The sequence below is a fragment of the Seriola lalandi genome, unplaced genomic scaffold, assembly GCF_002814215.2.
Source record: "Seriola lalandi dorsalis isolate HSWRI2012SDOR001 ecotype SW California unplaced genomic scaffold, Sedor1 jcf7180002054402, whole genome shotgun sequence".
NCBI classification, from domain to species: domain Eukaryota; kingdom Metazoa; phylum Chordata; class Actinopteri; order Carangiformes; family Carangidae; genus Seriola; species Seriola lalandi.
In genome coordinates this window covers 565,779-577,053 of record NW_019524955.1, presented here as the reverse complement: position 1 = coordinate 577,053, position 11,275 = coordinate 565,779, and positions in this window count along the sequence as shown.

Sequence of the window (11,275 nt, the reverse complement as noted above, 5' to 3'; positions counted from 1 at the left end):
CTTCCTCTTCACATTTGTTAATCTTGCCACTGATCTACGCCTTGCAGGGTTTAGATATAGTTTAGAAAACAGCCAGTGGTGAAATACAGCTATACAATGACACAGCTTTATGCTGCTAGGTGCTTGCTTAATGCCTATGGAAGACACACATTTATCACAACTGGAACTAGAAATTTAAATGGGTTGACAAGGATCGGTCTATGCTAGAACATAAGTTTGCAAGACATGTTGTCCGACTTTGTCAGAAATGTAGGAGACACGATATTGTTAAAATATGGGAATGGGCACACGTTTTCAGACTGTCCTGAACAACATTCATAATGTTGTAATTGGTTGTTCACTTCAGAAATGACAGAGATAGTTGCGTAAATAATGAAGAAAGAGAGTAGTCCAAACCCCGGCCACGCAGCTGGCCAATCATGGCATGATGTGGGTGTGTATGTTGGATAGTCGGTTTTGGAAAATGACAAACACCCACCAGCTCAACGTCGAGAAGATGCGAGGAAAGGGGGTTTCCGACGTTATTCAACATCCGTCAAGCACATTTGATGGAATGTACTGCCCCCGAAACTCTAAACCAAACAGAGAGAAGAGTGACAGCTATCACCAGAATAATTTGATATAATATTTGACAAAGAATTGAACTGAGGAAATTAACCAAAGAATTTGAAAAATTAAAAATCTGACCTGACTATCGTGCTAGTTAAAAGGTTAAGGGATCACCAGAGTCAGACCAGATTCATCCTCTGGGAACCATGAATATCTGTTCAAAATGTCATGGGGATCCATCTAATAGTTGTTGAAATATTTTGGTCTGGACCAAAGTTGTGGACCAACCAGCCAGGGTTGCCACAAAAAACATTTCTTGGGTATTTCTCAATAAGGAGAAAAACAAGAGAAAACAACTTTTGAACTTTTGAATGAACAAGATGTAACACCTTACAAAGGGTGCAATGACTAATGCAAGAACTACTGGAGGCACAGTTGTGAATAAACGCGTGGGTGTGAGCATTGTGTAAAACAGGACTCCTTTGCATCAATCTAAACCACGTCCCTATCTAACTGATATGGACAGGAAGTGATGAAAACGGATTGATCCAGATAAATATGAAGCTCACACTTCCTGTACTGGAACACGCTTGTCACAGCAAAGGCCACAGATTGCCAAATTAAAGTCTGCGATGAAGCCAACCCATCACTCAAAACCATAAATCAAGGTCAAGGTGAGGCAAACTGCAGAGTGCTGGTGGATGAAATGGAGACGACTGCAGGGAGGAGAGCAGAGACTGCTGCTGCTGCTGCTGCTGCTGCTGCAGAGAAGAAAGTCACACACACACGTAACAATAACTGAAGTGAAAATATGTCACTGTGACATGGGAGTGCATTATAATCATATTCTTGTGTCCAAGATATTGTAGCTGTTATAGATTAAAAAGTGTTGTTAATTATAAGAGTCGATGAATGATAATTCAATAAAAATGAATGAAGAATAACCAGACAAGCAATAAGAAGAGTGTTCATATAAAAACAAAGTGAGACATTCAACAGACTTGAGAGTTGCAGTGTGTGTTTCTCTGCCTCAAGCTGTATCATCCCAATTATTCAGTTGGAAAAATACAATTTTCATTACAGCACACGTATGGTGCTCTATGCATAAACTGTCAGTTTACTGATTTAATACACATCACTTTGCACTTCATACTGAGGAACTGCAGGGTGAACAGTGCAGTCTGAACAAGCTACATTCCTTCAGTGTAAGGTGAGGGCTTTAGGGAATCTGACACTGAGGTTTTCTGGAAGTGAAGTAGACAGCCATGGTTTCAGACTGCCTCTCTCTACTGTGTTTCATTCTTTTGCATCACCCTGAGCCTTACCCCCATGACTCTTTATTGTCTGTCAGCCAATCACTGAGCCAGAAACCTCGACAGTCAGCCAGTCGGACGATTTTAGAGGGGGTTTCCTTCAGTATGTGAAGTTACGTCATAGTCTGTGCAGTGTGGCAAATCCAGCGAAACATCCTTTGAAGCCATTCACATATCCATGTCCAAGTCTGTCAAAATACCAATGTAGAGTTGAATGAAAACCTCCATGATGAATGAAAACCTCCACGCATCCTTTGAGTCATTACATTTCCCGGGGCCCCAAAAGCACCAGTGTCACTGTCAGTTGCAATGAATTGCAAATTTGCAACATAAAAGCTCAAGATCAACTAAATTCTTCATTATAACATAATCTTTTGGTCATGTCTTGCAGAGGATCACTATGTTAAAATCTATTTTATATTCCATTCACATTGTGCAATTTCTTAAATATTGTTATTGTTATTGGTAATTAAAAAAAAAAGAAATCTAATATTGTTGTTTATTGAATTTTTCCAAACACGACTTCCCATAAGCCCCTAGACCATCTTGGGTTAAAGAGGTCTACAGGGGAGTGGAGGCACTGCGGCAAGTTCAGACATGTCTGTAATAACAGCAGTGTCAGACAGCAGATTACAGCTGCAAAGGTGGGACAAGTGTGTTGTTGTTTTTTTGTATGCTGACAAATTAATCGTTGTTTAAAGTCATGAAGGCTTCAACTTCTAAAAGTGACTGCTGTAGTGGAGCCCAATTTTTCTTACAATATGGAAAGTAAACCTCAGGGACATGATTGATTTTTTTGTCAGACAGTCTGATGAAAGTGAAGCTAAAAGAGAGAAGCTAGTGGAACAGAGGCTTGCCCGGATGCAACATCAGGACTTTGGTTCTCAATGCCTCCTGACTGACACAACGGCTGCAGTGGGGATTGAACTTGTGACCTTGTGTGTACAGGAGCTCCCTTTAACCAATATCCATCTTGCGGACAGACAGACACGTCACTAAAAACAATATTACGTGAATGAGGATATTATGAAATGCTTCAGCTGTCATGGTTTGTTACAGTTACATCACTCCACTAAGTAAACACTAACTTATTCAGGCCGCTCCATTCACAACTTAACTGTTACTCATACCGTCTAGAACCACAAATAGTGATGGCGATGGTGTTCCCTGTTTTGTGCCCTTGCTTCACACACCCGCCCACACATCGCACATTTAAGGTCTACCGTACACACATGAATGAACACATATTTGCCTCCGCAATCCCCTGCACCTCTCCTCCACCTCCCCTCCTGCTCTGCCTCAGACATGAGACGCCTGTCAGGGAGGTGCTCAGTATTCAGGGACGTTTCTGAGAGGAAAACCCCATCCCTCTCTCCCTCCCTTCCCCACCACCACCACCACCTGCTCCCTCTGTTCCCCCTCCACCCACGCATTCCCCTCCTCCCCCGCCTTGCTCTCTCTCACCAGATTGCCTTTGAAAAAGATCAGCTCCAGGTGCTGCTCGAACGTGCGAGAGAAGCCGATGACTCACTGGGGTCCTCTCTGCTCACGATTTGACTGCTGTTCAGTTTCTCACTTATTATATGCGACTAAATAAATGTGATGCTAAAAGCTGATAAGTGTGTAATAATATTGACTCAGCTGACCTTAGTTGTGTATTAGACCACTGTAAAGCTAAAATGGGCTTCACTACTAGAGTGTTGTTTTGTGAATTGTACAGGAAATTAATAGCCAAATTATAATAATAATTTTTTTTTGTATTGGTCTATTTGTGTTGAGCAAAATACAGGTAAAAGGCAGTTCGATTTTCATTTAAACAACAATGACAATAACACCATTCTCTTCTATTAGACACTCAGGTTTTGACTGCAGATATTCATAGAGATGAGATGATTTTTTCATTCTTTTACCAAACAAGTGTGGCACAGGGAGAGTCTATTAAAGCAGCATAACCATAAAAATAAAAACAGCAAAAATTAAGACGGTGATAGAGACAAAAACAAGCAGATGAGAAAAGCAAGGCAGACGAGCGAGGCAGACACATATATAGGGGCTGACAGAGATGAATGGTATCACTCAGAAATAAAAAGATCTAAAAAAGACAATAAAGGGAAAAGGAGAGCAGGAGAAAACCCTAGAAAGCTGATTATGCAGCATCTCCTTCCCACGCAGTCTGCCTACGCTGCCTCTCTCCACCTCCTCATCCTCCTCCTACTCCTCTTCTCCTTGTTCAGGATTCTGCTCTATCCATTCCTGCCTTTCCTTTCTCAGCTGCGTCATCCAGCTCTTCATTGTGTGCGCGCCCCCACCCTCCTCCCACCTCTCTCGGGGACGGAGGAGAACTCTCCAATGCTAAGCTTTGTTATTACATTCAGACTAGGGCTTTTGGGGTATTTGTTACAGTGGCTATGCTTCATGATGGGTTGAAGGACGAAAACACACCAAAATACTTGCAGACCTTATTCCACACAATAGAGAGTTATCATTTATTTATCAACCATGCTGTAAAACCTCTTTAACTGTAGCAATGCGTTTCATTAAAGCTCTGTGAGAGATCCCACCCTGGCTTTTAGATACTCAAGGATTTCATTTTCATCTCTCTGTGTTAAATGTATTTAAGTTTCAGTTGACGCAAACAATATTTAAGAGGTGAAACATATGAAAATATTTGTGTAACAGTATGAATGTGTTGTTGGGAGTTTCCTCACCTTTCCAGTGTGTGGTTTGTGGTTACTGTGCTTACAGGTGAAGGTGGAAAACCCTATTTCCAAACCTTTTTGCGATCCTGCAGATGGAGAGATGTTAATTTTGTTAATCTGTCACACACAGACTCCTGTGTCCAGCCTGTGTATAGCCAACCCCAGTGACTGCTCTGATCTCTCCAATTCTCATTACAGCAAGGAAAGATGTGGGTCTACGCTGACGTAAATTCAAGAAAAGAGTGACTCACTATATCTTGAAACATGCAATCCAACACATCAACACTGAAGTCAGCACTACCACTGGAGGGTTATGACTCAACTATCCTCCTCATCAAAATATCAATACTTATCTAGGTCACACAGGGCTTCAGGAACTGAAGAAGAAAAGTAAAGTTGCCAAAGAAACTAGCTGATTTTCTATTCTAATTTCCATTCCAGTTGTCATCACAGGCCTGATAGAAACAATGCAGAGAGCAAAGTAGAGAAGGTTAACAACTAAAACGAAGAAGACACGTGGTGACATAGCTGAGACCTAAGAACTGCTGCGTATTATACATGGGTGTGAGCTAGGCTCAAATTAGATCTAGAGATCAGGTTTGTGTATGTAAAATACAAGCACAACTCTTGACTTCACTTGACTTCTCATCTAGCCCCCTTCATGTTCATAATCACACAGCAAAGTAAAGCTAATGACGTTCCCGTCAGCCTCAGCTGAATTCTAGCTGCGTTAGTTCCAGGTACTTTTCTTCAGGAACTAAAAGGTTCCTCTGGCCCATTGTTGTCTGTGTTTCCACCATGGCCTAAAGTCCCGGGAAGATGATGCAAAATTATTACTTGACATTACGTTATCCACCTCACTTTGAAGACATAACATGAATGAAATTTAGGACAAATTGCGCCCCGTATTCATTTTTTTACCTGCTCCCGGTCTTGTTTCACAGTGTGGAAAATGTGTTCGCTCGCACGCTCCATGCAGACTTTTAAACATGATGGATGAAATAAAATGCAGTACTCGAGCACTCGACCAGGCAGAAATGTTCAGCACTGCAGACCACAACACCCAAAGTTCCTGAACCTTTGGAAATTACTACCCCCCGACCAGGGACTTTTTTGGGGGTCGATCAATTGCCCCAGAACTAAATTTAGACCCTGGTTCCTGCGATTGAAACGTGCATAGTTCCTCAAAAGGTTCCTGGTTGCTGGGGAAAGTTCCTGCCGTGGAAACTCTGCTTTTGTTTTGAGTTTTAAGTAGCAAATTTTAGCATGTAAACATGCTAAACTAAAATTGTGAACATGATTAACAGTGAACGTGTTAAAAATCAGCATGTAAGCACTGATTGTTACCATGAAAACATAGGTCTTATGAGTGAGATGAAAGGTGGAGATTGGAGACATTTCCATGTTAACGACTTCATGATGTATTCGTCATCAACAACTTTGTATAAGTACATAGTTGGTTGTATGGAGATTAAAATACTGTGCATTGACAATGTAACACCATATCTATTCAATTGCAGTTCAATTACACTGAACTACAGTTCAAACACATCTGTATTAGTAGACAATGAGGTGTGTGATGATTCATTTCCTAATTAAGGGGGTATTGCTAATGCTGGGAGACACAGCTGTACACTTGCAAAGTCTTATTATAGGAAAACAGGAAACAACTTCCCGTAATGGCAATCAAAGAGAAAAAAAAAATCCTGGCTGCAAATTGTGATTTTGGAAGAAAATGAAGGTTAGGTGGCCCCTTCCTCTTTTTTTCCTCCCTCATCTCTTCTTCACAGTGTGCTTCTCAGCTGTGGGTTAACTGATTATCCTGATCCATAAATAAGTAATCAAAGCAAGAGCAGCGACATTCCGCTCGCCCTTATTATCAGCCTGCTCTATTGCTCACACACATCACAAATGCACACATCAGTGGAGAACCCTCAGGGTCTTCTCAGCCTTCACAGAACGTATCAGCAATTTAAATGTTATATTTAATCTCTTTTATTTAATTATTATTCTCTTCTAATTCTAATTTTGTCCTCATTTTCTATCAAGTTTGCTTCAGAATTGAAAAGCTTACTGTTTCAGTGAGAGAAAAGGTTAGCTGCCTCACTCATTAGTTTGGATTTCATAACTGGGGCACAAGGCCTGAAGCCCACATGTGTTTGATTAGAAAGTGGCAGGTGAATGAACTAATCACATTTTCATTTATAGTGGGTGGGACCAAAATTCATAGCCCTAGGCCTTCTCGAAGGTTCAAGGCCACTATCTCACAAAGTTTACCTTTTTCTGTCCAACAGTTTAAGCGAGCAGATCACTGTCTTCAGTTAGTCAGTCAGGCAGCAGTCACAGCACAGATAGCAACTGTTTTACACATGCTTTAAACTGGTCGACAGCAACCGAGATGAAAAGAGTGAGATGGTAGCTGTTGTGCAGACTGGTAAAATGGATCCATTGTGTCTCATCCCCGGGTTGGTGCTCCTGTAAGTGTCAGAGCCTCTCTGTGAGATGCTTAAGTCAGTAATTAATTGTGTGTTTTTACAACTTACTTTGGTGTTTGTGGTTTAACAGGACCGTGGTCACAGGTCTGTTTACAGTGTTTGTGTGCTCTGAAAGACGGAAAAGGGCCAAAAACTTGTATGTTCAGCCCGGTGTTGTGTTTACATCACTGCTGATGAGAGTTGGGGCCAAAAAATTGGACACACATGCACTCTACCTTTATGTGTTTTAGAATAAACTAAGAGACAAGACAGAACTCTTCCTCTCTTTCTGTGTGTGTGTGTGTGTGTGTGTTTGTGTGTGTGTGTGTGTGTGTATGTGGGTGGGTGTGTGCGTGTGTGGAGGGCAGGAAGGCAGAGGGACAGTGAGTTGGAAAAAAAAAAGGAAAGAGAGGGAAACATACAGTCAGTGCGAGTGTGACTAAACTGACTGCAGCAGAATGACTCACCCTGTCGCTATGGCAACCTAAAGACACCGCACTTCTCTAATGTGCAATTTCAACTGCTGGTGAAGTGGCGGCAAACAGGGAGAAAATGTATATTTCGGAAATCACTGAGGGAACAGGGGTTGCAGAGGGCAGCGTATGGGCGCACACAGTGAGCATAAAAGCCTATACATAAAAAAAACAGAGGTATTAACAAAAACAAAGACAAAATACTCAGCTACAACCACACCTCTCTCTCTCTCCTTCTCTCTCTCTCTCTCTCTCTCTCTCTCTCTCTGTGTCTCTCAATACTGCGGTATGAAACCCAGCGGCGTCTTCTTCTCCACTGTAGTGGACTGATGTGTGTGGGTGTTAAGCTAAAATGCCCTTGGTAAGTAAAAGCCATGTAGGATAAAGTCTGGCCTCCCACCACAAAACTAAAACCCCTTTAGAATTCATTATAAGCCAAAGTTTTAATTGTTAATTGTTCCAGTTATAGTTCCTGTGTTCAGGAAGACCATATCCATAACACGCTATCTAACACGCTATTTAACAAGCTGTCTTACATTTACAGTCATCATCTTCAGTCATGTACAAGTGCAAATATCGCAAAAATAATGATAGAAATAAAAAAGGAAAACCTTTGATCTCTCACTTAACTGATTGTGAACATAATTTGAAGATGTCAGAAACTAAATAGAATAGTGAATAGGGAAATAATAAGTGATGATAATAAGTGATTATAATGAATATTGAACTGAGGACCACAGACAGCAGAAATGCTGAGTTAAGGAACTATACAAAAATGACTAGACTGGGGAGGGGTATTCAATCTTATGTTTTTTAAATTGCAGGATCCTTCAAAGGATTAGTGTTTAAGATGGTATTATCTTATTTAAAACTTATTGTATTTATGGGCTAATCATTTCTATAATAGCCACCAATACACAAATTAGAAATGGAAGCAACAATCTCAAAATTTATGGCAAATATAACAAAAGGCTGCTGAATTACAGACCAACTTTATATAACACATTTTACTCTTCAAACTTTTTGCTATGATGCAGAAGAAATTGAAGGAGGAAACGCAACTTTCGGTAAACATAAGATTTAGTGAGATGGGAGAAATAAACAGGATTGTTGTCCTCTGTCTATCTCAAAGTGCATCATTATGACATTGTATTTTATCAATCTCACAAGACCATGCTGAAATATAAATATGGGGTGTTAAAAAATAAGGATATTTCTGTGTATATTGCTGCCCTGCTCTCAGCAAAAAGAAAAAATACATAACCATCCCCATTTTCTGACCTCAGCTCCCCCTAAATAATTTGTGTACAATCCCTAAATTGTGTTAAAATAATATGTGTCTTCAGTTCAGATGGAAGAGGAAGTAATCTAATTTCCACAACACACAAACAAGAGTCTCGTCTGACATACTTAACACACAATTAATTGGCAACAGAAAATGAATCAAACCATTCCCTTCTCCACATCCTACCATTCTGGAGGTGGGAGAATCACAAAACACACAAGCAAGGGGAGAGAAGAATGATGGTCCTCATGTTTAATTTAATTGGGTCCTTTGTGGACAGTCACAGTTCCAGGCAGCTCATTAAGCTCCACTATGGAAAAATAAATGTTCCAATTCAAAGACTAACACAATAAAACAAGATAGGCTAATAAATAAATAGACATAATTTCCCCTGTGACCCCAGACACAGGTTTGACTGTACAGCAGTCAGACAAACATGTAATAACAGAAAATAAAGACTATACTCTTTAACCTCTGACAGCCTGCCATAGGAACATGCAGTCTGTGATTGAGGAGCTTGATTATAACAGCTCAGACTGTAGCCTTTTGTCACCTTGTTTGATTCACCAAGAAGCCACTGCAATAAAAATGGCAAGAAGAAAGTTGTTTCATAAGAAAAAATGCTGAAACACTCTCAAATACTGACAATAGTGATATCTGAGAGATAGAAAAAGGTTAGATCGCTATGTAGAAGGTTACACAAACTATGCACAAGATAACAGTCAAGTCAAGTCAATTTTTATTCATATAGCAAAGTTACGACAGAAGTTATCTCAAGGGGCTTTTCAAATAGAGTGGATCTAGCCGTACTCTTTATAATATTATTTTTATATTTTACTGTCACTGGAAGCATCTCCATAGATGAATTAAAATCTTAGCCCACACAAATTAATGTGGCATCATGCATTGATCGTTAGTGTGTGTGTGTGTGTGTGTGCGTGTGTGTGTGTGTGTGCTTGTGTGTGTGTGTGTGTGTTGGCTTGCTAGAGGGCTGACACCGGCACCATGCTGCAATTAGCCAAACAAGAGACAATGACATATTGAGCGCTGCTAGCACCTTCTGTTAGTCAGCCTGCAAATCCTTCTTCAGGCCATAACTGCTGACACAACTACAGTATCATCCTGAGCAACATCACACACTATTTCATGTTGTAGCATGTCACAATTTAAGAAAACACAGTTCTTACATTCTTGAGATTTAACAAAGTGCTTTGTCAAGATTATTTAAAATTCAACATAATGCATGCTATGATAATGACTTTTTTACCCGCTGCAACAGTGAGACTGCTATTGATGTGCGTAATTTAGATCAAAATAAATGCCAACTTTGAAGATGGGTAAGCTGCAACCCATGAGTACTGGGTAGTCATGTAATAAGGTAGTAACAACTACTGAGTACTCATGTAATAATAATAACTACTGAGTTGACAGGCAACATAGCAAATTGGTTCCTGGGGAGAGGCCAGACTAGAACCAGGTGGCAGGGTCCTTTTCTGGAGTTGTCCAGGGTGAGAGGTGCCGGGCGGGTGTGGGGGTACTCACGAGCCCACAGGTGAGTGCTACTGTGAAGACTAAGACTGTTGTCTGTGCTTATGCACCTAACAACAGTTTGGAGTATTTGGGCTTCTTGGAGTCTCTCTTGAGTGGGGTCCTGGAAGTGGCACCACCTGAGGACTCTATAGTTCTTCTGTGGGACTTCAACGCTCATGTGGGCAATGATGGAGAAGGAGTGAAATGGGGTAGATTGCGATGGATGGCCTGCCTGATCTGAACCTGAGTGGTGTTTTGCTGAGTTCTGTGGTAGCCATGGATTTGCCATAAAGAAACACCATGTTTGAGCATAAGGTGGCTCATAAGATATCATGGTTGTATCGTCTGATCTGTGGCCGCATGTCTTGGACACTCGGGTAAAGAGAGGTGCAGAGCTGTCAACTGATCACCACCTGGTGGTGAGTTGGATCAGATGGCCACACAGACCTAGAAAACCCAATAAGTGGTGTGGGTGAACTGGGATCGTCTGGCCGAGGCCCCTGTCCATGGGGTTCTTCAACTCCCTCCTCCACCAGAGCTTCTCATGTGTCCCAATGGAGGTTGGGGATGTGGAATTCAAGTGGGCTGTGTCTCTAGCCTCTATTGTGGACACAGCTGCCAGGAGCTATGGCCAAAGCGTCATCTGTGCCAGTCATGGCAGCAATCACGATGGTGGACATCGGTGGTTAGGGAAGCCATCAAGCTGAAGAAGGAGGTCTTTCGGGCCTGGCTGTCCCAGGGGTCTCCTGAAGCAGCACACAGGTACCAGCAGGCCCAAGCAACTACAGCGGTTGCAGGCCCTAACCAACATGTCTTCCAAGGAGGAGGCAGAATCTGAAGACTCAAGGAAGCCTTGCCCATATCCTTGGCAGAGGTTCTCCGTGACACACTCTGAAATAGATGGATGGATGGATGGATTGAAGTTTCAAATAATTTATGAAGAACGAATGAC